Here is an 18,084-nt window from a genome sequence, read left to right as displayed (position 1 = left end):
AAGGGGGACAGAAGTGTTGTAAACCATACCCCTTTTTAAAGGATATGCATTTAAAAGAATACTGAAAGTAATGGACCTATTTTGTTTTGATTAGACAAAGTTACTCCACTGTAAATATTTGTCAGTTGTTATTACTGTTGGTAAAAATATATAATGCACATCTTGATTTAATGATCACTTCAATTATAACTTTTCACTTTTCCAGTTCTGTTGATTTTAAAAGCATGTTTACTCATATGGGAAGTACATGACTGGATGCATTCAAAGTTTTTCTCTCAGGAAATTTCTGTCCTGTTATTTTTAAAATATAATACACTACAAATCTTTTTCTACAGTTTTACTAAATATTTAGTTGGATAGAAGTTCTTATATCTGTCTTATGAATATTAATACTTAAGAATTATTTCTTGTGCCATTTACAACTTATTAACTGTTTGATCATGAGGCAAAACATGATTTCTTTAACACATTCCAGTACTGTTGTGCACTGACTCAATATAATGGTGCTTTTAAATTAAGAAAATTGCTTCAGAACTGAAGTGGTATAATTGAGGTAGGCAGCTATTAGAGCTTAGCTGATGCATGATAATTCATTAAATCACAGTAATTCAATAGCTTTCACTCATGTGATAGTCAAGTATATGTTGCTCTTCATTTTGTTGATTCAAAATAAAAATCAGTGTGTATTTCTTTACATTTCTACAAAAATCTTGTTCAGTATTGTTATTGTGATAGTAAAAAGCATATTTTTCCTTTTTTTTTTTTTTTCTTTTTAAATAAGTCTTGGTGTTAGGCTAGAAATATATTTAAATTTTGATGAAAATCAACCTTGTTACATCTTTATAATAATTCTGTGGGTATAAGTGATTTTTTTTAGTAACCACTGTAGGTTAATTCTTCTGATAGAATTATGGTGCCATATACCTTAGAATAACTGTGTTCCATAAGCATTTTTTTTTTTTTACTAATAGTAGAGTGAAATTAATGACATGCAGTACTGTCTTTCTCCATTATTTCTTTCCTTAAAAAAAATATTGATCTACTTAATGAAATGTAAGTTGAATTCAGTGGTATTTGAGGTACATTTGCTACTCTGTTAATATGATGTCTCAGGAGGAAAGAAATTAACACTTTTCTAACACTTTTTTCAGTTTTTTAGCACTTTCTTTAAAAAATACTTATAAGAAAAGCTTATTATTTCAATGTTCTTTCAAAGATGGATGAATGTGCAATCTAATAAAAAATTCTTGAATAAAAGATTTAGTAGGATAAAACATTCTTATATGTTAGATCTTTATAACTTCAAGAGCAATACATAAGAGATATGAACGTTATCACCATGTTCATAAATATTCTTTCCACTGTAGAACCATTGTACAAGGGAGAAGACAACTTATTTTATTAAATTGTCTATTTACTCCATTATCAACAGCTCCCCAGCCATTTATAGTAAAAACGTAGGTTGCTGTTTTAGGGTATACTCAAAAGGGTTGTGCAAAAAAAGCCTCATAGTTATTTTTAATCTTTTAAATGTCCTTTCCTTTCATGTTTTTGCTTGATCTCTCTGTTGGTTCTCATTTCTTAATTAAGAATCACAGAATTACAGAATCAACTAGATTGGAAAAGACCCTGAAGATTATGGAGTCCAACAAATTACCTCCTGCAATTGCTAGTGAGGAGAGTTTAAATTCCGTTCTCCTTCCATAACATTAGCACAAACAAATGACAGGACATCACTTTGTAAGACAGGGTTCACAGTAGGTAGATCATCAAAGGTTTGCATTTTTCCCAGATGAAAGAACACTAGACTTGAGAGAGCAACTAGCTTCCTAATTAATTTGGTTCCAGATGTTGTTGTGTTAAAACAATTTTGAACAACTTGTTTATTGTTGCTGCTGCTGTTGCTGGTGTTGTCGTTGTTGACACTGGCACAGGCTGCCCAGAGAGCTTGTGGCTGCTCCATCACAGGAATTGTTTAAGTCCGGGTTGGATGGTGCCCTGAGTAAACTCATCTAATAATGGTATCCCTGCCCATGGTGCAGCCCTTCCAATGCTAACTATTCCATGATTCTATTATAAGGACAGATAGTAGCAATGATAGTAGCTGGAATAAAGAATACATCAGAAAGATTGAAAAAGTAAAGAATTTTGTGTTTGATTCTTTGCAGCCGGTATAAAGTAGTTCAGAACAAAGTAAGTAAAGCTAGGATTAAAAGGCTTACCTTTATTGGAAATCTTCCAATTTATTTTCTGTTAACATTAGGTATTATTAGTCTGCTTTTATAAAATTGCCATCTTCTTCCTAAAATTCAGCTGCAGAATAACTGTTGAACCATTTTCTGAACAAGATGCTATTACTAACATTCCTGTAATTGCTTCTAAACTACATCAGTTGAGCAGCACAATGCTACTACTCCAACCATCCAAAGATCAGTCTAAGTATAATGCTTTCAAAATTAGCCACAGGACAAGGGACAGAGAGCAAATAAAGGAAGAGTTTGAGATATTATCTCTAGTAGGTAATCAGTGACAGGCAATTTGCAAAAATAATGAGGAAAAGTGATAGTAAATGACATTAAATTGTTTTTACATACACATTGTGGGCCTAAACTTGAAAATGTTATTTTTTCATAACATGCATTATCTCTTATGGGAATTTTGCACCTCTAGGAATTACAAGTTCATGTACTACTTTCTAAATTTATGAAAAGGAAGATGACTATGTTCAGAAATAGTAGAAAAAACATATTTGAGGGAATTAGCAGTGAATAATTTTTACTGTTTATAACACATAGATATAATAACTTGCTGCCTAAAATAAGTACTTTAGGTCTAGTTGGAGTTTGGAATAAATTTTGAAGAAATATTAATAATAAAAATTATGAGAAAGTAGAAATGACAAAGGAATAGTTGGTGGATAAGCTTGTGGAAAAAAAATTGGACAGTCACAACAGTAGAGGAGAACGAAGGACATTATTTTACTGTGACCAAACTTTGCTAAATTCACTTATTTATCTTGTCCAATTACTTTGATTATAATATAAGTAATATAAGCAGCATATTTCAGAAATGTTTAATGATCCATTTCTTTTTTGCATATATGCACAAATATCTACTGTTGAAAATTGATTTATTACACTGTTATATAATACTACTTATTACACATTGTCAAGTCATAAATACTTGATGTCTGCCCCCAAAATATGTCTATTTACAGGCAAAAGGGAGATGCCCGTCAAAGCAGAATTAAGAAAAAAGAAAAAAAAAAAAAAAAAAAAAAAAAAAAACCAAAAAAAAAAAACCACACAAACCCCACAACAGACCAGGCACAAAGTAATAATCAAAAGTATTTTTAATTTTTTATTATTATTTACTAAATAAAAAGTAAAGAGGAACTTGTTTCTCTTTGAGACTACATTATGCAACAGTGTTAAATCAAACACACTGATTTTTCCAAAAAAAAAAAAAGAAAAACAAACCCAAAAACTCTAAGGAAGGTAGCTAGCTTCCAGTTTAGGTTGCTTTCCAACCTAAATATTTCTGTATTTCATATTTCCCCCTCCACACTGCATTGGTGCAGCCTCACCTTGAGTCCTGTGTGCAGTTTTGGGCACCACTATGTAAGGTGGATGTAAAGCTATTAGAGAGCATCCCAAGGTGAGGACCTGGGAAGATGGTGAAGAACCTTGAGGGGAAGCTGCATAAAGAATGACTGAGGTCACTAGATTTTTTCAGCCAGAAGAAGAGGAGACTGAGGGAAGACCTCACTGGGGTCTGCAGTTTCCTTTTAGGGGAAGTGAAGGGGCAGTGTCCTGGGTTGTAGTGTAGGATGTACACAAGATATTGATTCTATCACCATCTTTCATGAACTGTTGAACCAGGTGGGGCAGTGTTTTCCCAGGCCCCCTGCCTTTGGGCTGTCTTCTGCTAATGGCCCGTCTTCTGCTAATGGCCCATCAACGCCTTGCCCATGACTCACAGGTAACTCCCTCCAGGAGTTATCTCTGTTTAATGGGCCATCAAGGACCCACTTCACAACTCATCATCCCATTGGGAGATGCTCCACCCAGGGGGAGGAGCCAAGCATTCTCACCTGGATATAAGCTGGTATTTGGGATAGTACAAGTAGCCCTTACCCACTGGATTCCCAGAGGACCAGAGCTACCAGACCTTTCTACAGGATCACTGCTTCAGGAAGAGCACCTCACCTGGACTGCTTCCACCATCCTGCTCAGGTTGTATTCTGACTCTGTCAGTGATCCTTTGTGTTATTGCATTTATTTTATTTTATTTTTACCTTTTTACCTTTCTTCTTAATAAATTGTATTTCTGACTTGGAGCCTCTCACTCGTTTTGCTTTCAAACCACGACAGGCAGGCACTGACTCCTTCTGTCTGGTGACCTGCTATAGGACACAAGAGAATGGCAAGAAAATGTGTCAGGAGAGGGTTAGGTTGGATATTAGAAAAAGGTCCCTCACCCAAAGGGTGGTTGGGCACTGGAACAGCTCCCCAGGGAACTGGTCACAGCACCAGACTGACAGAGCTCAAGAAACAGTTGGACGATGCTCTCTGGCACCTGGTGTGACTCTAGGGGATGGTGCTGTGCAGGGCCAGAAGATGGATTTTGGTGATCCTTGTGATGTCTTCCAGCTCAAGAATAGTCTATAATTCTATAGTTCTATGATTAATCATGAATTCCAAAGTATGATTTTACTCAACTTCTACTCATTCTTATGTAGGTAGGAGTAAATTTCAAGTATAAAAATATTTGTAGTAAACAGTGGGTTTTGGACTTAAATTATGATGATCTTTGCAGTGGGTTACTGTATGAACAGACTGCTACAGTAAGATTTCATGTTATTTTCATTTCATCTCAAACTTCCCAATTGTTCACATATTTGAGAAGCTATTATTTGACTGCCTTTTTTTTTCCTTTTTTTTTTTTCTTTTTGTATACCTTAATTATAGAATCACATCAGAAAATGTGTTACACAGTTTTTATGTAATGAATTGGGTCATATTGGGAAATCATTGATGTTCAAGTACAAAAGAGAGTTCAAGTTATCTGTAAAGGAAAAATTTGTTGAGAATTGCTGAAAACTTAGAAATATTGTTAGATTTCAGAAATTCCTGAGCAACTTAGGATGTGCCAGGGGGAGATACATGGAATGCTTGCATCATTCCTATATTCCAGGCACCTACTTTTTGACATTTGTAGAGACAGGACACAAAATGTGGTGGGTGTTTGATTTAAATCTTTAAGTTTTCTTTATGGTAATATTGCTTTTTCTGATTCCTTCTAGTCTTTGTTTTGCTTAGTTTCATTTATTTTCATTTCTTGGGTACTGTCAGTACTACAGGCATTCAGTGCTGTAATCACTAACGCTCATAGTAATAACTACATCTGGTTGTAATGTTATCCCTAAAGTATTTAAGGAGATAATTTTCCTAAGATATGTACTTACGTTTATCTTTTAAAGATGAAAAAGCATTGTTTTTGTTAGTAATGAAATTATTAAGATTGTTATAAAAAATGTACACATACCAGAAAAAGTGGTGTTTTAACTTCTCTTAAAATTCTCCCCTCTTAAAGAATTTATTGAGACTTTTGTTCTTATGCTGATTCACACAAGAATCAAACTGGACACCCTGGAGAAATGTGTAATCACTGATTTTTACCTTGAGTGATTATAAAGATGTCATCCTGTGTACAGTAATTAACTAATTAATAAATTAATATATTGAACAAATGAAGGTTTTAACAGAAGGGCACAGTAACCCAGACAAATGATCAACAGAATGATATGAGAGATGTTCAGGCAGTGCAGAAGATGTTAGTGCAACTGCCTGAAGAGTCTGCCAAAGAACCAGATGCTGCTGTGGAGAAAATATGCTTCTCAGATGGCATCGGGGTAGTGTTTGTCATCTGAAAATGAAAATAAGACATGGCAGACTGAACTGCACTGGGACTGCCCATTATTTAGACACACTTCCAGTGGTTTTAGGGATTTTCTGGCCTTGAAAAATGACTACAGGATAGAACCAAACTCACAAACATAGAAGGCCAAGTCTAAATTCATTAAGGTAGCTCTGACAAAATATTTTCTTCCTGCTTTGAAAACATATGGACAATAATTTTACCATCTGAGAGATTCATCAAAGTAGATCTATGTTTTAACATGTTAATAATAAGTTCAATAAAAATTCTACCTTCTAGAATTACATGCAAGAGGTATGAAGCACAAATAATTTTGTATTAGATCATAGAATAAACAAAAAGTCCTTGAACTGGTCCAAAATTCAAGGGAAAGGGAATCTAGATGAGAGCATCTGACATCCTGTTCAGTCACCTCATGAACAGTGGTTCAACACATGTTCATCACACCCCTGGGGAAGTTCTTCCACTGATTAATTGTTCTCACCATAGTCTTTCATCACTATGAAACTGCACAGTACAATTTGCACTCATTGCCACTTGTCCTATCCAAATAATAGTCAACTATAGCAGATTAGTACAAGTTTGTTAAGTAATTGGAACTGAACCATTTGAAGGTTTACAGTAGCCCTGTTAAACTTTATACTCACTCTAGTCTCCATTTAATAATTACATTCGGATCTATTCTCTAAAGTCCTAGAATAATTTCATTTGCCTCAGTGACAAAATCCAAATAATATACTCATTTTTATATCAGTTGACTACAGTGAGGATTTCTACTTAAAAACTGGCGCTTTGATATATTCTAAAAATTTTTGGTAGAGTTCAGTCTATTGACAAGAAACCAGCCATGGAATAGCACTTGTATGGCTCTAGTGCTGTAAATAATGTCCTGATAGAATACCTTTTTGTGGGGATCTCAAAATGATTTGTAAACATAGAATTTTGTGTTAAAATTTAAAGAAAAAGCAAAATACAGGATCCAATGAATGGTTCAAGAAAAACAATATTGTCATTTACTTGCTATGAGTTTTGCTGTTTGGCTTGTCCCTCACACAGCTAACTTAAAATAGACGGGAGAAAAAAAAAATAAAATTGTTGGAGTCCAGGGCATGGGGATATCCCCTCAAATTACCCTGGGGGCCCTGAGACCCTTGCTGGGACCCCAGGAAAGCATTGACTTTGACCTCAGTCCATAGGAAAAACTCTAACACTTATGCATGAAAGGAGAACAACAAACATTTTATATTAGATAGCAGTTTAGTTTGTCACAGGGTGAAAATTTGTAGTTTTGGGTTTTTAGAATGGAAGTAGATAGAAGCAAGATGGAGAATTTTGGGTGATGCCTTAACTTCTTTTTCTACTCCGTCTTCTGCTGTGACAGTGGCACAAAGACATTGGTAGAATGATTGTGATGTAGAAAATTGCGTGTCTAGAATTGGTAGCAATTATTGGTACAAAATTGTAAATATAGTACATTTTAAGAGTTAATTGGATTAGAAACCTTTAAGAGACCTTGGACACCAGGTCTCGTGTTCTTGGCAGTGGTGTCTTTTAGCGCGATAAGCCTGGTGTTAGGCAGCCCGCTGACCTTCAGATAAAAAATTTAATTTTTTAAGACTGAAGCTGCAAGTTCCACTCACCTTTTAACCCTGGCACAGGACTGTGAAAAGGAAAAAAAACCCCTTATTAGGGGGATTTTGGACTCAAAATACAAGATAAAAATCTATAATTCTGATTTGGAGAATGAATTTTTATATTAATCAGGGATAAAACATTTTCAAGGTTATCTATTCCACCCATTATTCCAGTTTCTATATGAAAAAATGAATTATTTCATTGTTCTACTGTGTTTATCCATTCTTGCAAAGCATCAGCTTTTCATAAGCAAGGATTTTGTTTGTCTGCATATTGGAAAACTTCTTCCCACTTATACTGTAATATGAAAAAAAAGGAATTATATTTTTTACAACAGTCACAAATGTTGGCAATGCTTGTGTTACAACATTTTCTGATAAATTAAATGGCTTTGCGGCATAACTGTTACCAGCGGTACCAAGAGATTTCAAGAATAAAACAGGATAATCTCAGTTTAACCATCTGGAATAATTTAATAAAGTTAAAACAATTTCAGTGAATTTGTGTCTTTCAAGTTTGATGAGGGCAGGACTCCACTTAGAACACTGTTTTGTGAAGTGAGTAACCTGGAAAGGAATTTGTGAGCTGTGTTCAGGGATTGATAAAATATGGGTTCATTGAGAACTTTCCAGCTGGCAAGGATTCTACTAAAAAAAATTGATAAAATACTGTGTGTGGATCAATTCCATTAGAAGATTTGATTGTTCTAGTGTGTTAATAAAAAACACACCAAAAATTTCCAGACTAGACTGCTCAGGGTAATGGAAGTCCATAAATCATTTATCTTGTAAATAATTTAAGAATAATAACTAATTGTTCATGCAGCATTTCCAGAAGTATAATTCAGTGTCTTCAAACTAGTTTGCATCAGGAATCCACTGATTTGCCACTAAAATCTGCTTTAAAAATTCTCTCTAGAGACTTTAAAAAAAAAAATCAAATAATGTTTACATTATTCTAAATGAAATATAAATCCCATTAATTAAAATTAATAATTACAAATTTCCTTGTTTGCATGAAGTGAAAATGCATAATGGAGAAAAAATAAAATCAGACAAATTAATTTGTTTAAAAAATTGGGAGATGGTGGGTATGTCACATAGCTGCAGGAAAACAAATCGTTGAATGAGTAGTACATTATCAATTCACATGGAGACTCGTCTACAACAGGCACAAGTATCTCTTTCAGTTCCATAGGCAATAATTAGAAGTTTAAACTAAATATTAAATTAATGTATTGTTTTTTTTAAGGAAAAATGAACATGCAAATGAACCAAACTGAATATCTAATATGTAAATCCAATCCAGTCTTACCTTTTCAACTTTATTTGTTCAACTCTTGAGAAAGCAAATGAAAATGAGAAAAATATTGATCAAATGTTTCCCTCTTTTCCATTTTTCCTTGAAAAGAAGGTGGTGAAATTTCAAAAGTTTGGGGTGCTTATTTCTGAAAAACCATATATGATTATTTCACAAAAAAGATGCAATGCAGACTCTGAAATGCCTGCCTGTGTGTTTCTATGCACTACTTCTGTTCTGTGATGATCTGACTTTGTAACTAATGGACTCAGTGGGAAATTTGATTATCGTAATCAAAATCAAACATTCCATATTGTTTTCTGCAAATACAAGGCCCAAGAGCTTAAAATGCCCATGAACACTTTCTAATAATGGCTGCTATACCTAGCAAGTCATAATTTGTCACCAATAACATTATTTTCTCACTGCATAACCTCATTATCCTTTTGCTGTATGCATTTTTTCTTCCACTTATTGTGAATCCTCCAAAAACTTTATCAAGTCCAGCATTGCATGATATTTTCAGAATGCCTAACACTTCGTATTGCATGAGGGATGCTCTTTGCTGCTGCCATAACACAAACAGGAAATAATGATTTAAAAATTGTATTCAGTTTCTAGGAGTATTTGACACAGTGATAAATAGGAGAGAATGTTACTTTATTTATTTATTTACATGTGATGAGAATGGGGCTCCACTGCCCCAGGCACTGTACAAATAAGTGAAATCTGAATGAAGCAGTGGTGTGACTGGAGATGTGTGGCCACCTTTCTGTCATAAGCAAGAGGAAATGATGTGTCAGGAATGACAGTAAACAGAAACAGGACTGCTGGCTGCTCTCTGGCAAAGAATACAATGCAACAGCAAAGGAGAATCCCTATCAGTCTAGGGACTTCAGCTATTGGTAGAAATTGCCTTCTATGGGTTTCTGTGCTATTGGCTATAGTAAGTTGGGATTTGTGCCTCTCCACATCTGTTCTTCATGTTCTCAGAGATATGAGAATGCTCAAAACACATTTGTAAATACTGACTATCTTTATGGGATGGAGAACTGAAAGAGCAATTTGAGATCTGTTTTCAGGAATCTCTTGGTCTTTGGTTCTGTAATTTCCTGTAAGGAAACAATCCAGACATATTTTCAGACTGAGCCAACAACAACCTACCTGACTAGGTTCTTACAGAACAAAAACAACTCAGATTATCCTTTCAGTGTAGTAGCATTTTGCAGCTGGTGTGCCAGGATATTTTCCATTATGTATTTCTACCTATGGATGGTTTTAAAGAAGCTGTCTTTAAGTAAAACTTGATTTTCTGCAAAAAAACAACAGAATTAAAACTAAGAATCTCTTTAAAACTTATTGCCTAACAAATTATATTTCTTCTGAATAGAAGTTCACTGCAATATAAATCAGTGAAATTTTAGAGTTTGGAAAATTTAAAAACCAACCCGAAAACTAGCATGGTTTGACCTAAGCTGGTAACTCAGCATCATGCAGACACTTGCTTGTTCCCCTCAATGGGACGTGGGACAGAATTGGAAGGTAAAACACAATCAGACAGCCTTTTGTACCTTATTTCTTGAAGGACAATATTTATTAGAATGAAATGTATTAATTAATTTTTCTTAAGGGTGGTTTGATTTGCTAGAAAATCAAGGATTTTCAAAGAAAAGACAATGAGTCACATTGTTCAGATATAAATTGAATTTTATCTATTTAAAGCATATGTTTATCACCTAGAAATAAATCACACAGAAAACATTTAAATTATAACCAAAAAATCCTCAATATGATGCTTTGCATCCTAGTTTCTCCTGTCTGCTGTTTGCAAAAATAGGGAAAAATTTCTTAAGCAAGAAATTCTTTATGGAAAAAAAAAAAAAAACATTTAACTGGTATCAATAGTGACCCAATAGAGCCAATACAGTCTGACTGAGCTGCTGTCTGAGCTGGGGCTGTTTGTTACAACACAGGAAAAAAAAAAAAAATAGAGATATGTTTCTAGTCCCGGCAAGGAAGTAGAAGAACCCCAGAGCATAAATAAAAATTACAATAATGTAATTATTTTTATGAGAAAAACTCATAGAAAATATATCATATTTACTAAATCCTGTCACCCCAGGCTTGCAAATGTAAAGAAAATGACTTAGTGCTAAGTGATTTGTGTTATTCAGTGCTGTACTGTGGTCAAATGGCTGATATTTGACAGACGTTGAAAGACAGCAGCATGAACCTTGTCCCTTCATCCCAGATTATGCAAAATAATTCATCTTTCTGCTTCATCAGGCGCCTAAATCTACTACTTTGGCACCTGTGACGTCTTTCAAGATGTATGTTACTTATCACTAACTAAATAGGTACTTGCCTATTTGGTGACTGTGAACCAAATTATTTAAGGTAACAAGATCTCTCTGGAGAGAAAATCTCAAGTTAAGTGCTCCCCTGGTGTTAGCCTCAGAAAAGATCCTTCCATCTGCAACTACATAGCACATGTTTGGCTGTTGGAGGAGATACTAAAAATCTACATTTCCCTGTGAGCTGAGGCCTATCACAGATTTCCAGGATGATTATCAGGTTGTCTGTTCTGAGATATCTTGGTATATGCCTCTGGCAGATACATTCTGTAATAAAAGGACTAAAGGAATTTTGAGGATAAAGGAATTGTTCATATTTTTTTTGTAAAAATGTTTAGAAACTTGCTCTTTCATATCCCTTTGGGAGGATTCTATCTCAAGGTCATGGGTATTAAGGGATAAGGTGTTGACTGTTCTTTCAAATATATGACAGATAGGACCCAAAAACTGTGTAACAGCAGCTTAGGAGTAGAGGACCATGATCATCCTTGACCTTTCAAAGCAGTTTCCAATTTTCCAGGCACACCTTGGCCAGGATCCATTACCAAAAAACAGTTTTCTTATGCTAAAAATTTTGTTATGTAAAAAAAAAAAAGAAATACCTTATACATAAACACAGGAATTTATTATTACTATCATTAAAATTGTAGCAGCTTCATAAGTTCTAGTGTTGCACATGCTTTTACATTACATTTATCAGTAGTTCATCTCCTAGGGGTGGCCTGGAAAAGCTTATTCATCATGGTATTACAGTTTGCTAATGAGATACACATTTCTTTCATTACTTCAGTGAAATTCTATTACGAACAGAACCTATGTGGTTTTCCTGTTTCTTTAAATCTTGGGATGAAATTTTTTGTCATCTCAGGCTTTGCTTCAATTATTCATCCTGGTGCAAGTTGAGTCATCAGTTGTGTTATGTTCTCAATACGGGGGCGGAGTTGGAGCCCTATGGAGGTGAGGCTGGCAGCCAGGAGATGCCACAAGAACCTGAAGCTGTTGACATGCACTCACTAGTCTGGCTCTACCTTCCATGATACTTGCAGGTTGCACACAGTGGAAATGATGTGAAACTCATGTAGCATGATGAGGAATTCAGTCCAAAACCTATACAGCATGGAAGACAGAGGGGTGTTATACCATGCAAGGCAATAACACCAGTCACAGCAGTGGCAGAGACAGGAGCCAAGCTCACAGTGAGTTCTGCACATTCTCAGACTTTCTACAAAGGTGGGTTTTTGGTTGTTTTTTTTGGGTCTTTACATTTCTATAGAAAGCTGTTGATGTGCACTACATGTGTGCATCATTTTAGATTATCTAAGACCTCATTTTTGGTCATCCTGAAATAAAACATTTCCACTATCTAAATTACTACCCGAGTGAAGAGATTTAAATATGACAACATAGTAAATAGCATGTTGCACGTATTTTGAGACCATAAGAGTGCATTTTTAAGCTTCAGGGAAGCTTGAACTGTCAAGTTTCCACAGGGAAACAACACTAAGCTTTAGTGTGATTTCTGGTACACTCTGGGTTGCAGTCCTTTGTGGACGTGAACAGTCTTCACTTCTGTGCATGAGTTCTGCTCAGCTCCCATTTCCTGTGCCCTGCAGATGCCTGCATTTGCAGGGTTTTTTATTCCGATTCAGTAATTGGAGTGTGGGATTATATGCTACATCTCCTGAGCTACTGCTGAGACTGTATTTATTCATGGAATTTTGCTTTCTGACAGACCCTGTTATTACCTGGCATGCACTCTTTGTGGTGATATGTTGGCCACAGGGTGTCCTTCTACAAAAATCATATGACCATGCAGTCTTCCTTCAGAAGAGAGATACACCCTTGTGAATCCCTTATGTGCATTTACCTAAATGGCTTACTACATTGGATGTCCTTCAGCAAAGACAGAGAAAGTAAGCAAGAAACATCCTTTGCACTTTCTTGCATGTAGGAAAAGATGCTGGATACTTCTTAAAACTCTGCCAAAAGAAAACACATCTGTTTGTATGCTTCTTCTTTCTGCCCTTGGCTTTTCTACATGATAGAAAATGTAGTCTTATAAGAATGATAGTTACTACAACTGAATTTGTTGCATTAGTGTACACTTAGGATGTAATCTTTCAAGTTACTGCAGGTCTTTTGCTAGCATTAATGAATTTCCAATGACATTTAACAATCTAAAGATCAAGTTCTCATGAAAAAGATGATAGCTATGAATACTAATTCAGTTTTTACTATATTCATATTTCAAAACAATACTGAAGCATGGAGGAATGAGGAATAAAGAAACATTGAACAAGTTTCAATAAATCAATACTTAAAGAATAAATTATTCAAGTCCAATTATATTGGAAGTTCAAAAATAGAAGGCAGCTAGGAAAGTATCGCCACTTCCTACAGTTTACAAATCTACCTTGCATCTTTCACACCAGATATTAGAATAAAATATGAAGAGGAGAAGAGTAAGTACCCTGGGCTCTTTACTATTAAAATCACATTATGAAATGTATCAGGAGAACTGTTCAAATACCCCAATTTGTCAGTCATCAAATCTGCAAACATGGGTTAAATAGCTACATGTAGAAATGTGCTATATTTGTATATAACCATAATTATGTTTTTTAATAATATTTTACATAATTCTTGTTTGACATGCCACACAACAGACCCTTCAAGAATCAGCTCCCTCTTAAGTGAGAAAGAAAGAAAATGTTTTCATGTGTGCTTCTGTAGCACTTCAGACATGAACTGAATTGTGCTATCATCTTTTGGATTTGCTAATATGAATAGTGATAAACTTATACAGAACATCTGAAACTCCAGACATTCGGAGGAGTATAAAATGTCAGTTAGGTCTTCATTTACTATCATTAGATTATGATCCAGTAAGCCTTCATCAAAAACACTGTTTTGGGTTTTTATTTCCCCCTACAGCTACAACACCTGGTCTCTCTTGGCAATAAGTTCTATGTGTTATACAGCGATTACCTCTGATATATAAAAAGCTTCCCTGAGATCTGGAGTGAAAGCTAAATCATGGAGTCTTTTCACAGTCACCAGAATTATATATGGATTTCATTGACTATTTTACATAATTAAAAAAAAAAAAGTTTTTATTAATTCAGCACCTTTAAATTGTAACTTCCAATCTATTTGGAATTCTTGACAGGTTATTGAGGTACTCAAACACACCTAGAGATGAGAAAAAGAAAAACTTAAGTCTGGGACTTTATACTTTGCACTGACTATTAGAATCCAATTCACTAAAATAAGCTGGCAAAATGTTCCTCTAGTATATTTTTGTGTGTTTTGTATTTTTGGTTAGTCGTTTTGTATTTTAGACTTGTTATCAGAAGAATGGAAAAGAAAGTTCCTGAAAATTCAGAAAGATATGCTTGTCACTAGAACAAAAATTACTCATATTTCAGAAGTAGCTTCCTTTATCAGAAATATATATTAAAATACTATTTGGATTCTATGTACCTACCATTTATGTATTGTATTAGCTACTGTCAGCAGGATGATGATGTGCTTAATGTGACAGTTCTTCCACTACTTTCATGAAGAATCCTTTTTAATTGTGAAGACCTGCAGGTTTGGTGAGCTGTCAGGGAATGAGATGCAGGGCTAGAGGGCAGGAAGAGGATCACAGGAATCTCGATGATCTCAGAGAGGACTACAGCAGAGTTAGAAATGACAGAGTGTGCATCAGCCTGAATAGACAATAAGCAGAAGAATAGAGAGTAAGTGTAAAAAGCCAAGGGGATATAAAATCAATGTCAAGTCTAAAGATACCTCTTGGTCAGGGATAAACTGCAGGGTAGCTTGCACCACCTTTCAAGGAAAAATTCCAACTATTTTGCTGAGGTACTGGAATTTCATAATTTATTTGCTTCATTTGTGTCATAATGTTATTAATTAACCACAGAAGTGAAATATGGACTTTATCTTAAAGGGATTGGAACATACGAACAACTGTGTCAGAGCTGGAATTCCAGAACTCTCAGGATTTCTTCCTTTTGCAATGGTGACTTAGTATTAGGCAGTTTGTTATTTCTCCCCTTCTGGTCAATGCCTAAATTGTGGAATCCTCAACTCTTTACAGATGTAAAGGGCATATGGCATATGCACTGCATAGGTGCTGTAAATTTGCTGACCTCCTGTCATCATATGACATCATATGACTTTAAACATAAAACAAAAAGACTGTGTGGTGATGTAAAAGAACTATTGTCTCAGAATTTAGATGTTGAAATAGCACTTCAATGTTTTAAATTTGGCAAGGTTTATTCTTTAAATGGATTGACAGTTTTGTCTCTAGGCATAGACAAAACTGGCAATATGACACCCTATGACAACAGATTGATTGATTTATGATTTATTTCAGCTAGACTGGTTGTTTAGTGCTTGATGGGAAAATTCAAATTGCAACTTTTCAGCAGTAGTAATTTGTGACACTAAAATAACATGGAATGGAGGGTAAGAAGGTCTACCTACAGAAGGGTTTAAATTGGCTGGAAACAGAAATTCAATAGTCAGAGAAAAGAACTCAGTTGAAGAGGCAAGAAACAAACAGCATTTACCTGTCCTGTAGCCATCCTACAGTGTGAGCACACATGAGATACATTTGGGCAAAAGAGCCACCTGGAGTTTGGACTAAAGGCTGGACTGGGTGCCCCACATCACCATTCACAGGACTGGTGCTAATACAAGCAGATATAAAGAATCAGTGTAGGACTCAGCTGCATTAGAAATAGCGTAATTTCTTTGCATAGCAATTACTAGAGTGCATTAGGGCTTGCCTGTTGCTTTCCTAAGGATGAATCAATAGTAAAATGTTTATTAACAATAACAAAATGACCTTATAACTGTCAGGCAGAAAATATGTAATTATACCATAGCTTCAAGTAGAAATATGAAGTCTCCAAAAGTAATGAACACTACATATTTTTGGAAGTTACCTACAGGTATTTGATAGCTCCAGAGTAGGAGAAGTCCAAAAATAATGTGCCATAAGAGCTTGAATCTTGACCTCATTTTTCAGATATTGATGGCAAAGCAGTTCATAATTTAAAATGGGTCTCGAGAGAGGTACAAGTTCTGGAGTGCAACTTAAACCATGTCTATCTTACATCAAAGAAATTGAAATATCATTAGCACACACAAACCATCTCTCCAAGGTACAATAATGTATTCTATATGTCAGCCTGCTGCCCACAATGAATGCATATTGTACCATTTATCATTTTTTGTATTATTTAGGGTCTTGAAATCAAATGAAAATAGATATACTGCTCCTTCCCTGGTTTCTCAGTAAAGTTATTGAAGACTTGCATTTTATTTGAAACAAAAAGATAAAAACAACCCAGATAACCTGTTGCTAGGAAGGTTTGTTTAACATCTTGAAAAAACCCACTAAACTATAAATTAAATGTGTGTGTATTTTATTAAAAATAATAATCCATTTTTATTACAATTGTAATTGGTCATTTTCACCACTGCAGCCAAATTGTTCTTAACTTAGGACTATGAAAGACAAGGAAAAAGTATTGATACTTCTACCATTGTGGCACACAGTTGCCAATAAACTTGTCTGACTTTCTAAAAGCTTGATCACTTTGCACCATGGACACATTGTATCAATTGAATAGTATGCAAGCCTGAAAGCAGAAGCTACCTGGCTATATCTCCCTCACAAGGAAAAAAAATCTCAAAATTATATTCAACAGCATTCTATCTGCTTTGAGCTGTTGAATATCCCAGAGACAGTGAGCTCCAAACCAGCATTATAGCTGTAACTGAGAATGCATGGTTTTTATTTTGTGGGACTGTCGTAATGTGATCATTACATCACAGAATTAAAGAATGGGTAAGGTGGAAAGTATCCACAGTGGATCATGTGGTCCAACCTCCCTTCTCAAGTACAGGAATCCCAGAGCACATGGCACAGGATTGCACCCAGATGGTTCTTAAATACCTCCAGTGAGGGAGACTCCACACCTTCTCTGGATAATCTTTTCCAGAGCATGGTCACTGCACAGTAGAGAAGTTCTTCCTCATGTTCAGGTGGAACTTTCTGTGCATCAGTTTCTGCCCATTGCCTCTTGTCCTATTGGTTGATGCCACTAAGAGGAGCCTTTGTGGCTCCTCTTGACACCTTCCCTTCAGAAACTTGTCGACATTGATGTGGTCCCCTCTCAGTCATCTCCTCTAGGCTGGACAGGCCCAGTTCCTTCAGCCTGTCCTTGTAAGAGAGATGTTCCAGTTCCTTAACCACCTTTGTCACCCTTCTCTAAACCTGCTCCAGCATCTCCAGTTTCTCTTGTCCTGAGGAGCCCAGAACTGGACACGGCGCTCCAGATGTGCCTCACTAGGGTTGAGTAGAGGGGCAGGATCACCTCTGCTGACCTGCTGGCACTGCTCTTCCTAAGGTACCTCAGAACACTGTTGGCCCTCTTGGCCACACAGGCACTGCTGGGACCATGGACAGTTTGTTGTCCACCAGGACATCCAAGTCCTTCTCCCCAAAGGTGTTCCCCAGTAGGTCAGCCCCCAGCCTCTACTGCTTGCATGTGTATTGCAACTCTAAAATACTTACATTACTTCCAACTCAGAGAATGACTATAGACTATTTTTGGATGGGAAAGAGGAGAAATTAAATTATAATGATATCAGAAATTAAAAAGTAATCACATATATATAAAAGCTGGTTAGAATTGAGATAATAAATTTAGATTTGGATGAAAATTGGTAATTACCTTTATTCATATGTAAAGTAGATTTTCATATGCCAATCTGCCAGCTGAATAACTAGCTTTAGTGTGTCCACTAATCTGAAATTCAAATAAATCAGTAC

The sequence above is a fragment of the Zosterops lateralis genome, assembly GCF_965231275.1.
Source record: "Zosterops lateralis genome assembly, chromosome: 1".
In the NCBI taxonomy this organism is placed as follows: Eukaryota; Metazoa; Chordata; class Aves; order Passeriformes; family Zosteropidae; genus Zosterops; species Zosterops lateralis.
The sequence above is the reverse complement of the archived record's forward strand: the minus strand, read 5'-3'. Positions refer to the sequence as shown.